Source organism: Hydra vulgaris, chromosome 08 (assembly GCF_038396675.1).
Source record: "Hydra vulgaris chromosome 08, alternate assembly HydraT2T_AEP".
Lineage (NCBI taxonomy): Eukaryota > Metazoa > Cnidaria > Hydrozoa > Anthoathecata > Hydridae > Hydra > Hydra vulgaris.
In genome coordinates this window covers 14,433,063-14,451,728 of record NC_088927.1, presented here as the reverse complement: position 1 = coordinate 14,451,728, position 18,666 = coordinate 14,433,063, and the positions used below count along the sequence as shown (strand labels likewise).

The 18,666-nt window shown below is 27.9% G+C and overlaps 1 long non-coding RNA gene across 1 annotated transcript in view; it reads left to right on the top strand.

Moving 5' to 3' along the window:
- LOC136084186 (uncharacterized) overlaps window positions 1-18,457 on the top strand; it is a 62,402-nt gene extending 43,945 nt beyond the window's left edge. The window contains exon 3 of the long non-coding RNA XR_010640383.1: window positions 18,227-18,457. This is a non-coding gene — a long non-coding RNA (uncharacterized LOC136084186). The remainder of the gene's footprint in view (window positions 1-18,226) is intronic.
- Window positions 18,458-18,666: the final 209 nt, after the last annotated feature.

The window sequence follows — 18,666 nt, the reverse complement described above, 5'->3', positions numbered from 1 at the left end:
AGAAGTAATCACTTTTAAAAACTTACTTTAAATTTTTAAGTTGTTTAAAAAAAAATATTATGGAATGTTTAAAAAAAGATATGGAAAATATCTAGTCAACCATACAAACTTTCAGAAAAGACTCCATACATTAAATAACTGCCTAATGACTACAAAAAATTAAAGAAAGCTACTTTCTAATTTCAAGGGGAAACCATTTTTTTAATTTATAAAATTTAACAGTTTACAAATTTGCATATACCTTGATTAACATATATTCGCGATGGCGGAGTAGGAAGCTCTTCAATATTTTGACTGTTATCTACAAATTATAGCAAAATACTATTTAAATTAATTTGTTATAACCTAATTTAGAGTTAATTTTTTGCTAAGCAAAAATTATATTGGATAATTACAAATTAGTTGCCTTATTGTTTTATTTTATTGATTCTCTAAAACATCATAACGTATTTAAAAGCAATTATTACTTGTTTTTTTAATTCTTTTTTTCTTTGTTGGTGAGACTTTTTCATTATCTGTGGAGAACCAGTCGATATGTGAACTGCATAATTCATTGCAAAACTCATATGTTCCTAAATTAAAATTTAAAAGCATAAAGAAAATGTTTTGCAAATATAATAGTTGACATTTTATGTTTAACACTGCTTACCAAAAACCTTAACTTTAAATAGTGGAAATTTTTTCCATGTGTGATCAGGCTCCCTTCGTCCATAAAATGCATGTTTCACTTGCAGAAAATTGTTAGGTGGCCAAAAACATGGCTTCCAGTAACAACCCAATTCGATGGGATAACACCTGAGGTATCTTTATCTTCGTCTTCATTCCAAAAAGCCCAACAAAATGGTTCTTCCAACATTTTATTCATGTTTATAATATATTAGCTACTACAACAAGGATGTCATGCGTCATATGTAAATTTTTATGAATTATAAAAAATTATTTTATTATTATTGACTATCTTTAAATTATTTAAAATTAATATTTATTTCATACTTTTTTTTTAAATAGACAATAATATTTTAAATCCTTAATAAAAGTCAATAGTCGACCAATAATTATCATCCATTTAAATGCCAATAAAATGGAATTATGTAAACCTGTTCAAATCACACAAGTCTGGAGATATAAACACTAAACTTCACAATACAAAAATTCATAATCACATTGAAACAACAAGTTTAAATAAAATAACAGGAAGTCAACAAGTTAATAAATTTTGCAATGGAAAAAATAATTTTAATTGAAAAATATTATTAGAGTATTTCATGATTAACTTCAATTAATATAAAATCATCATCTTGTTCCAGACAAACTAATTTGTAGCAAATATCAGATAAAGTTATGTATTTTCTTTTCATTTTATTGAACTCAGAAATTTTGTATATTCCAAAATCTGATGAGTTACAAGGGATGGTAAAAAGGTTATCAATGGCACCAAAAGGAATATCATCGCAATCAAACTGTGATTCTGAAACTACTTCAATAACACGAACAATTTCAAGTGATTTTAAAATGAACCATCCATCACGATCATTTGGTACAATTTTATCTGAGATCGTCTTAATGCCATAACAAACATTGCTACTTTCTAACTCACTCAGCCGTTTTGCTAATTAAATGAGAGGTTTATTTGCACTTTTTACAAATTTTTTAACAATTTGAAGAAAATTCTCAAAAGGAAAACTTGAAAGATCATGAAGGCTACAGTTATGATACCAAACATCCTCATGTAAATGAAACAAAAAATGAACGTTATAGGAATAAAATTGTGGCCCACAAAGCCCTTGAAGATTACAAAAAAAGCCATTAACTTTTTTGCATAATCCAAGTAATGTCGTCGTTTCAAAACATTTGAGTTGCTCATTAAGGATACTGCAATGCTTTAACACAAGAAGTTCTGGTATACCTCTTTTGACAAAATATTTTTTAAAATTATTGGTCCAGTGTACAACAAGAATTGTCGAAACTCAGTTGCTTTAAAACGCTTAAATTCATCAAGTGAACGTGGTTGTCGAGCGAACTCACTGGGCATTTTGCCATGATAAAAAGCCAATTTATCGGACATTTGCTTTTTTTGCTGACATGATTGGCGACAAATACGTGGGCCTTCAAACCAATATTTTATTAGCCGCTTCATAACACCAAGACAAACACAATGCATATAGTCAATAACAAACTCCTTTACACACAATATTCCATAATCTACTAAGGGAGTCCTTCCTAATTGATGAGGCTCACAGCAAACATTATTTGTACCTAATGAATGATTTAAATAAATACATTCTTTAAATTGTTCATCACTTCGCATTTGACAATCAATTTCAGTAAAAACAACCCTTCCATCATATTCTCCTTCAACTAAACATCGCTCACATGAATGATACCCTCAGTGACCTTTAATATTCTTTGAAAAAGAACGTGCAGGCGCATCACAAACAAATGCCTTAATTGTAACAGGTAAAACTTTTCCATTATGTTCAATCCCACTAACTTTAAGCAATCTAAACTCAGTTAAAAATTAATTCAAATAATCAAATAAATTATCTGGTTTCTTTTTACCACAAAATAGACATACAATAAATGGCTGTAACTCTGAAAACTTTGCTAAAATTGGCCAAAATTGAGTGTTAGTACTCTTACATAAAGGCAATCCATCAACATTTATTAGCATCTCAATTCTTTTAACAATTTTTTGAGAATCCTTTAAAATTTGTTTTATTCCTTTTTTAATGCCAAAGTAAATATATTCACCACCACACAGCTCTTTTATATTTATATATTTAGGGGTTTTTAGAAGTGTTTTACAGTCTTTTGGGAGAGAAGATAAACCATTTTTATTCAAAATACTTAACAGTTCATTGACAGTTTTCCTTGTACATCTATTGCGTGTAGCCCATGCTGCTAGATCGCTAGCTAACACATCAGATTTATTAACAAGTAAAGATGATGTTATTTGACATGATTCTTTGCCTGATAGAGCATTACCAAGCAATGAAACACTCTATTTGCAGTTTGGTAAATTGAAAATGAATCTGATGCATAGTCAGAGTTAATGTTACCATCATAACCATCGTCTATAAGATTCAACTCGTTGTTTTCATTTTCAACATTACCATTAACATTGTTTTCTGTTAAAATGCCGTCAATATCGAGCTCTTTCATCAGCGACTTATTATTATCTTTGTTTTTATTTCTCCAACGTTTTAAATAAGAGTTCATTTTTCAGTAAAGACAGGTACACATTAAAAACTACAAAAAAAAGTGGTATCCTATAACTGAATATTGGAAACTTCTGAAGTACTGAAACTTTCTATACTTAAAAACTACTTAATACTAATGTCTTCATTGGCCTTATTTTTTAATCTATGGTTTTTAGTAAAGCTTTGTGATTTAAAGAAAAGTCACCTTTTTTGGTTGTTACCCCTTAAATACTGCAATCAGGTTTTTTGCTTATAATTTTAGAACTGTTGACTCAAAATTTTGTAAACATTTTGTTTTTAGGCCATAGTATTAGTACAGACATTATTGTAAACTTATTATTAAAAAAAAGACATAAAAACCCTTTAAAACTACAAAATAAATCCTTACAAATTGCAACTTCTATGGTAAATTCTAATATAATGTAATTAGAGGGACTACTATTATTTAAAATTTGTAGTTGGTTTAACATATAAGGCACTCTAACTATAAGGCATATTTTTTTATACCATATGTATTTTATAGATAAAAATATTAGTAACTTTGTAAATGGGGAAACCAAAATTTATTATAAAAGTGAGAAAAGAACCTTTTGTTGTTGGGAAACCAAATTCAAAGGCAGAGGCAAAGGTCCAGAGGAAAAAAATAAATATGAAAGAACTTCAGATTCAACAAGCTGCATCTTGGTGCATAGAGAACAACAAAAGAGGCTATGCTGCTTTGCAAACTGCATGTTTTTTTATCAAAGATCGAGGAACAATGGATTGGAGATTAGATGGAAAAAACTGCTAATATAAAAAAGTGACACCTGAGAATTTTAACAGTAGAAGAAGAACACTTGATTGTAGAATTCATTAAAAATAAAAACAGGAGTCATCAAGGAATAACAAGGAACAATTCACTAATCTAATTATTGATGTTTTAAAAATTAGAGACTATTGCAACACCAAGAATCGAGGCGGTCGTAATTTTGGTAAACTATCTGATAATGCAAAAGATGTTATAAAGGAAAGTAAGTAGAGTGTTTAGTTACTAAATAAATTATAATGAAAGTTTCTTTATGTAATATATTACACTAGTTATTTGTTTTTTAACACTATTCCATATAATTCCAACATAACTATATTATAAACACAAATTTTAAATTTATTATAGGCTTGGTTAGTCATTATGGAAGAGATAGGAAGCAGAGCACTATGAATTAATTCTAAAAAGACAAGGAAATGTACCAATTAACAAAGCATTGAACTGCAAAAGGGGTATGGCAGAGTCACATTTAGGTAAAAAAATAATTAATATCTTTTTGTACTATTTCCTGATATGCTCCATAATTAAAACAATGATACATAAATGTCTTAGATTAGCCCTAAGCTGCATTGTACTAGCAAAAACATTTTGAATCTACCTTTTAGATTTGTTGGCTGAAGAACTTATTAAATGTGATTTTTACAAACTCAAAAAAAATTGAACCTGGTGTGTGGAAGGGTGATATTGATACAAAAAGAATTTTTAATTTTGATGAAACACCCCAGTTCATAAATTATGGGGTGGATGGAACAAATATCGGTCTCGTGTATGTTGCACGTGGGGAACCTTGCAAGAAAATGATTAGGGAGCATCGTGAGTCAATAACAATATGCCCAGTTGTTTCATTAGCAGGTGATAATAACACAAACTATTTATGTAAATGTACCTATGCAATAATTTGCATTTATCTAAAAAGAACAACAGAAAAGAGAGTTGGCATATTTAAAGAAGGTTTAAATGTAAATAATATGCAACAAGATAAATTTCTAATGGCTGCTAACTGTATGGCTCAAAATCAAGCGCAAGAGCCTTCTAGCAGCTTTGTTCCAAGTACACCAAAGAAAATATGCACACATTCATCAGCAAATGTTTTTCTAACACCAATTACTCCACATTCATTTCCAGAATTAGCAAAAACAAATCATCGATATGGATCAGCTAATTATTGGAAATTTATGTTCGAGCAGTTGCAGATGATTATGAAAGAATGTTATGAAAAAAGTTAAATCTAGAAGATATACCAGGTTTGCTTACAATAAGCAAGGTAAAGCCAAAAGACATAAATAAAACGAAAAATATACGTGTCACCAATATACATGGATCAATGGAAGCCTGAAACATCGTTGAACAGGACGATTTGATTAAAATTGGAAAAAGGAAAAATAAGGATCAAAAGAAGAAAAAAAAACAAAAAAGATAAAGAAAAAGAACAATTTTATAAATGTAAATTAAAAAGTGTTTGCAATGGCATTTTTGCAGTAAAGAGTTTTAAAGAGTGCCCAGTCTGCCACGAAATAAAGAAATCAGTATGGAGCAAAATTCCTTGTAGAGTTAATGGAATGAAGCCAATAATGATTAAGCTAGCCACATCAACCGAAACAAATGCTAAATATAAAGGCCATTTGAATAACGTGGAAAGTGATAATATCAATTAGGGAAATGTTTTATGTTGTTTTGAAATGTAACTTATTGATTCTGCAAAGAAATTTTGACTTTTTATCTCAATGTTTGTATTAACCTTAGTACCTCTTAAAAACTACAAGTGTCTCTACTGCTAGTAAAAAGCAACAATATAGTTATCTAAAAAAAAAATTGCAAACTTATTTTCAAATTGGTGCTTACCCATGCCAAAAAGTGTGTTTTTATTTTAAAATTAATTTACTTTTTATTTTCAAATTGTTTTTATCGCATTTTTTAAATATGAAAATAGTCGAACTTGTATTTTTTTGGAGAGAGTATTTATATGGAGTCTCAAAACAAATAATATTATACGCTAAAGCTCACACAGTGCTTGACAATAACATAAATCATGACTTTGTAGTTTTTATGGTGCTTGTGTTTTTAAGGTGTACCTACCTGTATTTGAATTAACTTGAATATCAATGCGTGCCAATTTTAGTGATATATATATCTTATATATCTGATATATATATCTTATATATCTGATATATATATATATATATATATATATATATATATATATATATATATATATATATATATATATATATGTATATATCTGATATATATATATCTGATATATGATATATATATATATATATATATATATATATCTGATATATATATATATATATATATATATATATATATATATATATATATATATATATATATGTATATATCTGATATATATATATATATATATATATATATATATATATATATATATATCTGATATATATATATATATGTATGTATATATCTGATATATATATATCTGATATATGATATATATATATATATATATATATATATATATATATATATCTGATATGTATATATATATATATGTATATATATGATATATATATATATATATATATATATATATATATATATATTATATATATATATATATATATATATTATATATATACATATATATATATATATATATATATATATATATATATATATATATATATATATATATATATATATATATATATATATATATATATATATATATATATATATATATATATATATATATATATATATATATATCGTCATTGACCAGGTAATATCTCACTTGTGTAAAAAGCAAAATTTTACAGGAGACTGAAAAAACTATATATTTCAATGAAATGAGGTTTTAAAAGTAAGAGTAAAAAACAAACAACTAACAAATTATAATATAATTTGTTAGTTGTTTGTTTATATATATATATATATATATATATATATATATATATATATATATATATATATATATATATATATATATATACATATTATATACGTTTATATATATTATATATATATATATATCTGATATATATATATATATATATATATTTATATATATATATATATTATATATATATACATATATATATATAAATTATAATTTATTCTTCAGCGATTTTTCTATTAAACATCGTCTAACGACTTCTGTGCGATGTCATTTTCAAATTAAAAATCTATGTTGGATAAAACCACGAGTTTTACGTCGCTGTAATGTTAAACTCGATGTTAATTTTCGACGTCATTCTCACGTTGGTGCGATGTTGACTTTACGTTGGCGACGTCGCTAACCTAAAACCAACATCGCACCGACGAGAGAATGACGTTGATGCCCACTGGGTTTAAATTCTACTAGATATTATATTAAGAATACATCATTACTGTATTTTCTACCTCTCCCCATTGTCATGAAAATAGGGGTGGGAACTTTATGTTTCGACATTATTTTTACAATTTAAAGAAATCAAATTTAAATTTTTGAGTTTTGTAAACAAAAAAACAGTTTTGTAATGAAATTGATGTCAAATTTAAATGAGGCAAGCAAATATGGATGAGGTAACTGAGGATTGCGTGTATTAATATGCCATCTACCTTTTATCTCCCCCCCCCCCACTCCTCTTTCTTTTCTCTATCAGTCGAAATTATATGTATTTTTTAATTTATATTCTTAATAAGGTCCATATAAATACATATTCAATTTTTATTGTTTTTAATTTTAAAGGCTGAACCTTATAGTTAAATGTAGTAAAGTTTAAAAAATTAACAAAATAAAAAGCAGTCAATATAAAGATTTACACTAATTTTCTTTATTAAAAAGCTAAAACAACATCAAAAGCCAATATCAAAATAAAAAAAGCAAACAAATAGTATAAAGAAATAATATCAAAGGGATTATATTCCAGAAAACAATTTATAATCTTTTCTTCTACTTAATACTTTTAACTTAAGTTATTGTAGTTTATTCTCCTCGGGCATTTGCCCTGCCGAGGTATTAATAAATGTTACAGTAGTTAAGAAATAAAAATACAAGGTGGTCTACTGTTCCACTATTAAAATACATAAAGACAGACTCCCAGGGGGCTCACGTTTAAGAAAATAAAAATCCCACTATATAAAAATTAAAAAATCAAAAACGAAAACGAAAAAACGAAAAAAATTAAAATTCGAAGAAAATAAAACGAAAAAGCGAAAAAGAAAACTTCAAAATAAAATGATTTTCACTATAAAATATATCTGGGCATTTTAATTTACAAGAACTTTGTTAATTTCTAGATTAAAAATATTTCCTCTGCTCCAGATATTTTTGCATTCTTGTAGAAAAGAAATCTTTTCATTATTAATAATAGAAATTTGGAATTTGTCTGACAAAATTCTTTTAATTTTGCCTTGGACTTCCAGCATGAGCGTCCTACTGGGGTAAATTTTTTTGTCATGGAACGACCTCATTCTATTGCAATTTATTATGTATAATAGTTCGTTAGTTATTAGTTTTCCAATATAAAATTTATTTACAAAAGTTGATGAAAATAAAAGTAGTGATTTAAAAGTGTTTTAAAGAGGTATTAGTTATGGGTATATTTAGTGAATGAGGGCTAAAGTGTATTTTACTAAGGGTTGAACTTTGTCACACTTAAACATCATGTGTTGTATGTTTTCTGATTCTTTCATACATTGTGGGAAGAGATCGTCTGTTATATGGCCTCTTTTTTAAACATTGTATTGGTGGGTAGTGCAAAATGTATTAGTTTATACTTTATTTCATCGGCTTTGTTATTGCTTTCATTTTTGTGTATGGATATAAACAAATGGGCCCATTCTTTTGTTGAGGAATTATTCATACTGTTGAAAATGTCCTTCCATCTGTAAAATTTATTGGGTGTACTTTTATCGTTGTTATTTAGGGAAGTGTTGTAAATTGCTTTAGGAGTTAAGTCAAGGAATCGTATTCGATGGTTGTTTTTGGTGCTGATGCACAACGACGTTTTGTTGTATTCGAAGCTTTGACTTTGGGTGTTTATCATGTTTTTCCATTGGGGTGGTAATGAATTTATTATGGTTGTTAAAAGGCGTTGTTTTATACCAATAACTTGGCTTTCCAGAAAGCCCTCGACAAATACTTTTGATATGTCCCCTAGCATGATTATGTTGTTATTTATAGATTCTTGAGTTGGTTTCATAGTTTGGTTTTTGTTGCGTATGTATTGGTTAAAAAATATTGGTTGCATTAGCACTTCTTCGATGGTGAGACTCTTATGGTTATTGTGTTTTAAGTAGAATTTATTCCAACTTTTCATTATTTGTTGGTAATACGGAGGTAGAGTTTTTTAAGAATCATATGAGTGTGATGTGAGAAGGACAAGGTTTCTTTGATTAGTGTTTCGGTATTGATTAAGTATGTAGGAAGCTGAGTCTTTCCAGGCGCCGTTGTTTTTGTTATACAACTTTGATATCCAGCTCAGCTGTAAAGATTTGATTTTTTTCTTGACGTCGACTATATTTAAATTTTCCTGGTCTATCGGAAGTTTTGATGTTTGCTTAGGGGTTTTTACGGTGCTGTTATTCCATAGAAAATTTTCTATTTTACGTTCAATTATTTCGATTTTTTTGTCAGAAGGAATGGGTATTGTAAAGGCTAAATGCCATAAGCTGCTTAAAAGGGTTTGATTTATTATGATAGTTTTACCTTTTATGGATAACTTAAAACGCTTCCAGCTAACAATTTTCTTGCTAATGATGTTAATACTCTCATCCCATTGACGGTTTATGTACTTACTTGTGTTTGAGAAGGTTATACCTAGACTCTGGAGAGTGTTGCTGTGCCAGGAAAAATTGAGGAAATTTTCTTTTATTCAAGATCTGTTCATTCCGAGCCAAAGGCCTTGGCATTTGGTAGTATTTAGTTTTGCTCCTGTGGCTAGTTTGTATACATTTAGGGCGTTGTCTAGAGCTTTTATAGAGTTTCTGAAGAGAGGTAAAAGTTTGTGTCGTCGGCGTATTGTTGGAGCTTTGTCTCTTTGTTGTTTAGAGTTATTCCCTTTATTTCGGTATTTTTACGGATGTATCCTGCAAAAACCTTAGCTTGCAGAACGTAGAGTGTCATTGAAAGAGGACGTCCTTGTCGTACTCCCCTGTGTATGTCTATTTTTTCTCATAGGAAACCGTTTATTTTTAGATGTGAACTTATGTCATAGTACAGTGTTTTGATTAGGTTTATAAATTGCACGCTAAAACCAAAATTAAATAGGCAGTCATACAAGAAATTTCTGTCGACGCGGTCGAGAGCTTTTATTTGATCGATGGATACGATGGAAGCATCTAAGTTATTTTTGTTGGCGATGTAAATAACGTCTCTAGTGTATGCAAGGTTTTCATAAATGGATCTGTGGGGGATGCATGCGGTTTGATGTTCTTTGATGATTGACGGTATTATATTTGCTAGATGGTTTGAGATTATTTTGGTAAGTATTTTGTAGTCGGTGTTGAGAAGAGATATGGGTCGCCAGTTTGAGATATCGGCTTTATCCCCTTTTTTATAGAGGCAAGTTATTATGGCTTGTTTTTGGGTTTCTGACATTTTGTTTTTCTGAATGATATTGTTTAAGACTTTAACTAAACTTTCTCCTAAACTATTAATGTTAGATTTATAAAATTCTGCGGTTAGTTCATCTTTGCCGGGTGATTTGTTGTTTTTCATTGTTTTTATTGCATTTTTGACTTCGGCTAAATCAATCGGTTTATCTAGTGAATGCTTTTGTTGTTCAAAAATTTTTTTTATATCTGTATTTTTGAGTAGATGTTTTTGCAGCGTGACATCGTTTTTACTGTTTTTATAAAGGTTTTTGTAAAATATTTCAAATGTTTTAATGATATCAGCTGTGTTATTTTTTTCGTTTCCGTTCTTATCTTTGATGTTAATGATTACTTGTTTAGATAATTTAGCTCTTTCAAGTTGAAAAAAGAAATTGCTGCATTTTTCGCTATGCGTCCTCCTATTTATTTTAGCCCTTATTTTTGCGCCGTTTAGTTTGTTTATTTCAAAGGTTTGTTGCTTTATTTTAAGGTTTTCACTAAGATGTTTCATCTTGGGATTAAAAGGCTCTTTTTTGAGAGAGTTTTTTAGCTGTTTTTTAAGTTTATTATCTTCTTGACGGCTCTTTTTTGCCTCCGTTTTGCTAAATTTTTTGAAAGAATTTTAATTTCTTCTTTTAGAGAATCCCAGTGAGATGTTTTATTGTCAGACTCATTAATTTTTTTGGTTGGCTAAATTTATAATTTTTGTTAGTTTTTCGTTATAATTTTGGTTATTTAAAATTTTGTTGTTTAAGATCCATAGTTCTTTTCCAATATCTAAGTTTTTAAGAGTGATGGTGGCGCATATTGAATTGTGGTGGTCGGAAAAAGTCATCGGCTCGTGTTCTATGTTTATTAATTGTCGCATGTGTTTGCTAATATATAAGCGATCTAAGCGGGAGAATGTGGTGTTATTGGTAGATTTATAAGTATATTCTTTTGTGCAAGGATTAAATTTCCTCCACGTGTCATCTACGTTAAGCTCTTTTAATAATGTTTTGAAGGCCTCGGTTGAGAGACATTTTTTTCGATTTATTTGTGGGTGCCGATCCATTTCTTTCAGAACCATGTTAAAATCGCCCCCAAGGATTATAAAATGGTATCTAGAATTGTTATTTTTTTAAATTTTTTTGATAATTTTTTGAAATAAATTTTTTTCTTTCGAACTGATCAGCTTGGCTTGATCCGGATTTTGCGTATATATTATTTAAAAGAAAATTGTGGTAATCTTATTTCACAACGATATAATTAAAATGACCGTTTACGTCATCGGTATGTTCAATTATTTTAAAGTTATAATAGTTTGGTTAGTTAAAATTAAAGTACCACCTGTGAGTGACGTACCACTCGAGAAAAAGCCTGGATTATTCCATTGTCGAATAAAGTTTTCTGCGTCTTGCGTGTTTAAATGGGTTTCTTTCAGAAGATAAAAATCGTAATTCATTTTTTTTAGTTTTTTAATAATAATTTTTGCTTATTTGCGTCACCAAGGCCGCATATATTGACAGAAAAGATTTTTATTGCCTCCATTTGTATTTGAGTGCGGTTTTTAATGACATGACAAATGAGAGTGAAAGAATGTGCAGAAGACATAATGACAGATGGTTTTAGAATACATTTTCTTAGAATATAAAAATGTAAAAAAACAAAAATGTATAAAATAAAAAATTTTTGTAGATATAAACTTTATAAACTAAATATTTATTCATACCGCCCTTTGTCGTGCAACTCTTTTCGATCCTTCCTTTTGAGTCGGCGATGGAGAATTTCTGCTTCAAATAATTTTGTCGTTTTTTGTTTCGATCAAACCGCCTTCTTCAACGTCGCTTCCACTTTCGCTGTTTCTTTTTAGTTATAGTTTTTCTTCTCGTTTTTGGTAACGGCTTTTTACGACTTAAAAGCTTGGTTCAGTGGAAGCACTGGCAGGTATTTTACTATCAGTTTTCTTTTTAGCAAGCGTGATATTTTCAATCGTTATTTATTCCGAGAGGCTGTTTTATTTTTTGGATTTTTCTGTTGAGTTTTTAATAATTTTTGAGGTTTCTTTGTGTGAGATGCATCGTTGTTGGAGAGGGTGTGAGTTGCAGCAAGTCTTGCAGAGAAAAGGTTTCCCTGCAAAATGTAGAGCGATATTTATTCCATCAATTTCGATCGTATGTGGGATTTCTTCTAGTCTTACTGAAGGCTTTATTCGAGTCAGCTTACGACCGTCGTTCATGTTTCTGTTAAAACGGTATGTTGTGTGAGTTACTGAGTATAACTCGCTTATAAAGGGCTGCATTTGTGCTAAAATTTCATCGTCCTCAATTAGAGGGTCACATTTAACGGTTATTAAAAGACCAAAGTCACTCCGTATCTTAGAGTTTATGTTCTGGTTACTACCAGACAATTGTATACTTGTTTCATTCACGAGAATCGCATCTTCTTTTTAATTCATTTTTATCACCCAGTTTTTTTAGGTATTGTATGTCAAACTACTGACTTTATTTTCGCCAACAATTAGAGATATTTTTTTGATAAATTTCCTGAGCTCGATTTTCTTGATATTTCTTGTTGAAAATTTCGTTAGGATTCATAAATACATTTATGTCAATAACACGCTCCACACGATGAATTTTGTTGGAGACAACTCCAGCGTAACTAGCCATTACAAAACAAATACCAAATAAAAATTAGTTATTTTATAAAAAACAGAAATTATTTGAGATTTCTACTTAATACGAATTATTTGAGATTTCTACCTAATACGAACTCTTCCTCAACTTTCTTTGTCGTCTTTGATGCACAAAAAACTAACCTTTTATATAAAGTTTAGCTACTAAATTGCTTGCGGGTTTGTTTTTTTAAGTAAAATTTTTTTATAAATAAATCTTTTCTTTTTTAGAATAATTAATATTGCTTGTGGGTTTGTACTTTGTTTATAATATAATTTTATTCTCCTTTATAAATACATTTTTTTTATTTTTAAAATTGCTTGTGTGTTTGTGCTTTTTTTTTAAAAAAAAAAAAACAAACACACAAGCAATATTTTATAAAAAAGTTTTTAACTTCAAAGTCAAAAATATCTTCATCACTTTCTTCAATATCTGTATCAGATGAATTATCTAAAGGTGTATCCTCTTGCATTATCAATGCAGCCACTTCTTCAGCAGTGTACCTTTTTTAAACATTTTTATTAATTATTAGTTTCTAAAAACAATAAAATTTTATTGAAATTTGAAGAGTTAAAATAAAATAAATCTGTGAGAAAAAATTACTAAAAAAATGTTGTCGGGAAATTAAAATCCCAGCTATAATTTATCAATTATCTGTGGTTCAAGTGATATATAGCTAAAAAAACAACTTTAAAATGATTTAGATCCAAAAATTATAAAAATTAAATATAAAATACGACTTTTAACAAGGCTGTAAGTACTGGTTACAGACCACAACGCTTCACCAACATTTTAATGCATCAAATACCAAAATCTAAATTACTTTGAGATGAAAAAAAATAAGCTTGTTAGATGTATCTGTTTTTCCATTGGTTATAAAAAAATTGTTATAAAATACATAGCCTGGCCAGTTTAAAAGCGCTATTGTTTATCTTATTGTTAGCGTTTTTAAAACCCAGCACACTTTTTGTAAACAAAGGCGTATTCAGAAGAATATTTACAAGAAAATTGTTGGTTTATCCTTTATTTTTGCATATGCTTCGTCTTAGCTGTTACATATTTGGTTCTGTAACTTCTTTAAGAGGTATAAATGTTTTTCGATTTGAAATATTTTCTTTCCATGATGTTTATAACAAAGAATGAAAAAGAAAAGTTTTACAACTTATAACTAAAAATATATCTTTAGTTATAATATATTTTAACTAAAGATAAAAAATGATACAGTAATCAGATAACTTTTTTGTTTGGATCAACAGATTTATAACCTTCAATAAACCAACTAGTTAAGAGCTTTTCATTGGCGAATCCTTTTTTATGCAGGTTATAGTAGTTTCTCATATTATTAAAGTTCAAGTCAAAGAAATCAACTTTTTCTTCTGAAGCAGATGAAACTTATTATTTATATACTTACATTTAAAAAGATCAATGTTTAATACAATTCTAACCCTACCTTATTTAAAAAATTATATTTACATTTAAAAAGATCAATGTTAAATACAATGTCTAACCCTACCTCATTTAAAAAAAATATCAAAGACCCAAAATTTTAACAAAGGCAATGCTTTTCCTTCACACAACTTCAACCATTAGGTTGAGATTGTGTGAAGGAAAAGTGTTGCAAAAAAGTCTTAATATTTCAAAATTTTGTTAATAGCAACATAATTTTATATTTAACTACTTAAGCAGTTAAACCAATAGCTTTAATCATTACACTGAATCATTCTTTCGGTAATAACCAAAACAAAAAAAGCGAATGGAACCGAACCGATTAAAAATAAACGGAACTGTAACCAAAAAACCTTTTAAAAACTGATATAAATTTTAGAATATCCTAATAAGCAAATAAATAATAAAACTGATATAATTAAAATATTTTGTTGTTTAAATATTATTAATATCTGTAGGAGCATGCAATACTTAAAATAATTTAATATTTGCATTAAACGTTATGGTATTATTATTTAAACTAAAAAATTACACAACTTTATTTGATTTTCACTTTATTATTGCATCTTTCAGTCATACTGATATACAGTTCAAACGCTAGAGTATGTTTTTAACAAAATTAATTGGCTATCAAAATAACCTTTATTAAATGTCTAAAATTTATTCGATGGAGTTTTAAGAACCTTTATTGATTTCTTTTATGAATAAATTTGTTCTTTTCAATAAAGAATTGATTTTATGCAAGTTCACAAGCTTCTTTGAATAGAATAATGAGCGAACGCAAAAATAAAGTGGTAAAAGATGATCTAGAAGATTGATAAGCACTTCTTTAAACATGTGGGTTAAATTAAAATAACAATTTTTTAAAAAGTTTGATAAACCTCAATATCTTGAAGCACTTCTTCCATCAATTAGAACCTTATTTTTACATAAAGTTTTCAGTTAACTTTCGGAATGCTAACTCTGCTAGTAGTAAAAAAAGCATCACAAAATGCAGACCAAAGATCAACTTGATTTTAAAATTATTATATTTTTATGAGTATTTTATATGATTTATTTTACAATTTTTCCCGCCAACAAAATTAAGTGTGTGTTTCAATAAAGTTAACTTCGCCAACATTTTTTTTAAAGTATTCTTTGTTAAAAATGCTAAACACGTATCTACCAAAATATCGAACTAAATTCTTTTTTCTGTTTTCCAAATATGATGCTTTTATATGCATACTTATGCCTTTTTTCCCGAAGTAGTCCTTTTGACCCTCTCTAAACTTCACGGGTAATATCTTCGCTGAATTGTCTTTCAACCAAAATACTGTTTTTTTATCTAGTTGTTTATAGGGATCTTTCTTTGCCTTTTTCTGTTGTGCATCCTTTATTAGGGATCTTACCAGGTAAATCTTATATTCTAGGTAAATTTTATATTCCCTTACTAGGTAAATCATACATTCTGTGATGCTGCCTAAAGGTCGCATGTAAAGTTCACAATTATTCTTTCAAAACAACAGCATGTGTCGTAAGTAATACTTTTTTAAGACATTTAATCAAAATGTTTTTAAAAAGTAAAAAACCTTAACTAACTAAAAATACACAAAAGAGATTTATATTTTTTTCTGACCTATTGCAATAAGCAATAGGTATTTTTTATAAATAAGGTAGATTAAAAGGTCAATTTTTTAAATTTAATTTAAAAAAGCAAGTTTTTTTTAATTTAAGTTTACAGTGAACCCAGGGCTTTAACCCAGGGCTTTAACCATTATCATGTCGCAATTATTGTGTCAAAAGATTGGAATATTAGTACTTGAGTTGGATTTTGCAGCCATTACTTTCCCATAGGCGTTTTTATACTTTTAGGTATTTAACTAGGTAATGATTTATAATAGCCAAAAAAAAAGGGATATTCACGGCTTCGAATGAAATTAAAGATCAAAAATGACAAAAAAAATCGTTTTTGCATACTTTGAAGCATGATATTCAGTCAAGAAAAAATTTTGTTTTTACCAACTTCATTAATTTTCGGTCTGAACTAACCAATAAACAATAATCAAGTCAAGTACTCATTGTAAAGTATATACTTTTTTTTCGAGTTTAAAAAAGCCTTCGACCCCATTTGGTCAATATTTCAAAAAATTTAGTCAAACTTTGACATTTAATATCTAAAGAACCAATAAATTTTTTTTAAATTTTTTGGAACTGAGCTTCTAGTATGAATAGCACAAGATATTAAAAAATTAGCAATTTTGAGGAGGGTCACTATTGAGCTCTGTCTGATTTTTGCAAAAAGTTGCTCTTATAGAGACACAATTTGAATGCTGCTTTGTTATGTGGCGTTTGAGTTTATGATGCGACTGGTAAAAGTAAATTTGGTTGAAGCGTTTCTACTCACAATTTCAACAAGACATTGTTAATAAATTGTTTTCAAAAAAACAGCTGATTCTAGATCTCATATGAAATAATGGAAGCACTGTTCTTCTGTAAAGTTCGCCACTTTTTAGATTTTTGTACACTTATTGGTAGTCTGGGCAAGATAAATAAACTATTTTCAACATAAATTCAAAACTTTAACTTTAATTGATTAAAAAGAATAAAACGGCCCAACTGGCCGTTATTATGACTATCTGTTATTATGACTTTAGCAAAAATATTAGATAAGATTGGTAGCTAGCATTTTAATGACCAACAGATGGAAAATAGCGTATAAATTAAAGTTTATCTGTTAAAACTACTATGTCCCGTCGGTATCGAAAGGGTTAACATTGCATAGTTTAAAAAGTTTCTTTGTTTTCAAAAATTGTAAATAAAAAAGACTTTTGACACTCTGTAGTTACTCTTAAAAATGTAGCAAATCATTTTAAACATAAAGATGAGTCGATAAAATACACAACAAAATTATTTGAGTACGTTTAATGTACCACAAAGATATGCGGCGGAAATAATTCATCTTTGGTAAGTTTGACAAAATACTAGAGGGTCTTGCTGTCGTTATGATATCTTTTTAAGACGACTCTTAAAAAGCAGATGATCCTAATTGTCACAGAATATTAATTTTTTTAAGCAAAACTGCTGGTGATTTAACAAATACTGGTAATCTTTAAAGAAGTAATGAATTCAGAGAGTCAATTTTCATGACAGACCTTGATCTATTTCAGAAAAATAAAGGTTTTGTTGCTATGAATTTAGCAGATGGATTTTATTGCTCTAATATCATTATGAGAAACTTAATTAAAAAATGTTTCCTTTCTTTCTTTGGATGGATAAAGTGGCAAACATGTTTCTCCTAAGACTTGTGTCTTTTTTTTTTTTTTAATTTAAATATCAAACTTCATGAGTTAATAAAATCATATTATGTTATGTAAGGCAGATATGTCGAATTAACTAAAAGGTTATTTTTTAAATGTTTTGAAAAACACATTCGTTAGGGAAAAGGGGTTTAATTATATAATAAATAACTTTTTGTATATTTATAATTTTTAAAATGATGTTGATTTTAACTTTTATTATTAGTTTTTTAGTCTCTCTTTTTTTTATGTGCAATAAATACGCTTTGAATCAAATGACTTGTTTAGAGAACAGTGTGATCTATAAGTATTGACCTCCATTGTCAGCACGAGAATAAGTGATAACAATAATTTTATATGATGCAAAATTTTTTGTTTTTTTGATGTAGAATTGTAATTTTTAAATTTAAATTTTTATATTAAAAAATCTCTTCTCAAATTAAATTTATTTCGAGAAATTCTTAATTAGTTATATCTGGTTTATAAAAAGTTAGAGTTATTTCAATTTTTTTTTTCTTTAACGATGGAATCGTTTTTTATATTAATTAAAAGTAATAAGAATTTTTTTTTAGAATGATTTTTACATATTGTATAATAATTTTTTTAAAAATAATGATAATTATTAATATTACTGTTAATTTTTTTGGTCTCTTTTTATTGGCAATAAGCACGCTTTTAAAATCAGAATACAATCTTATGTCATAGAAAATTAAAGAATGATCAAGCCC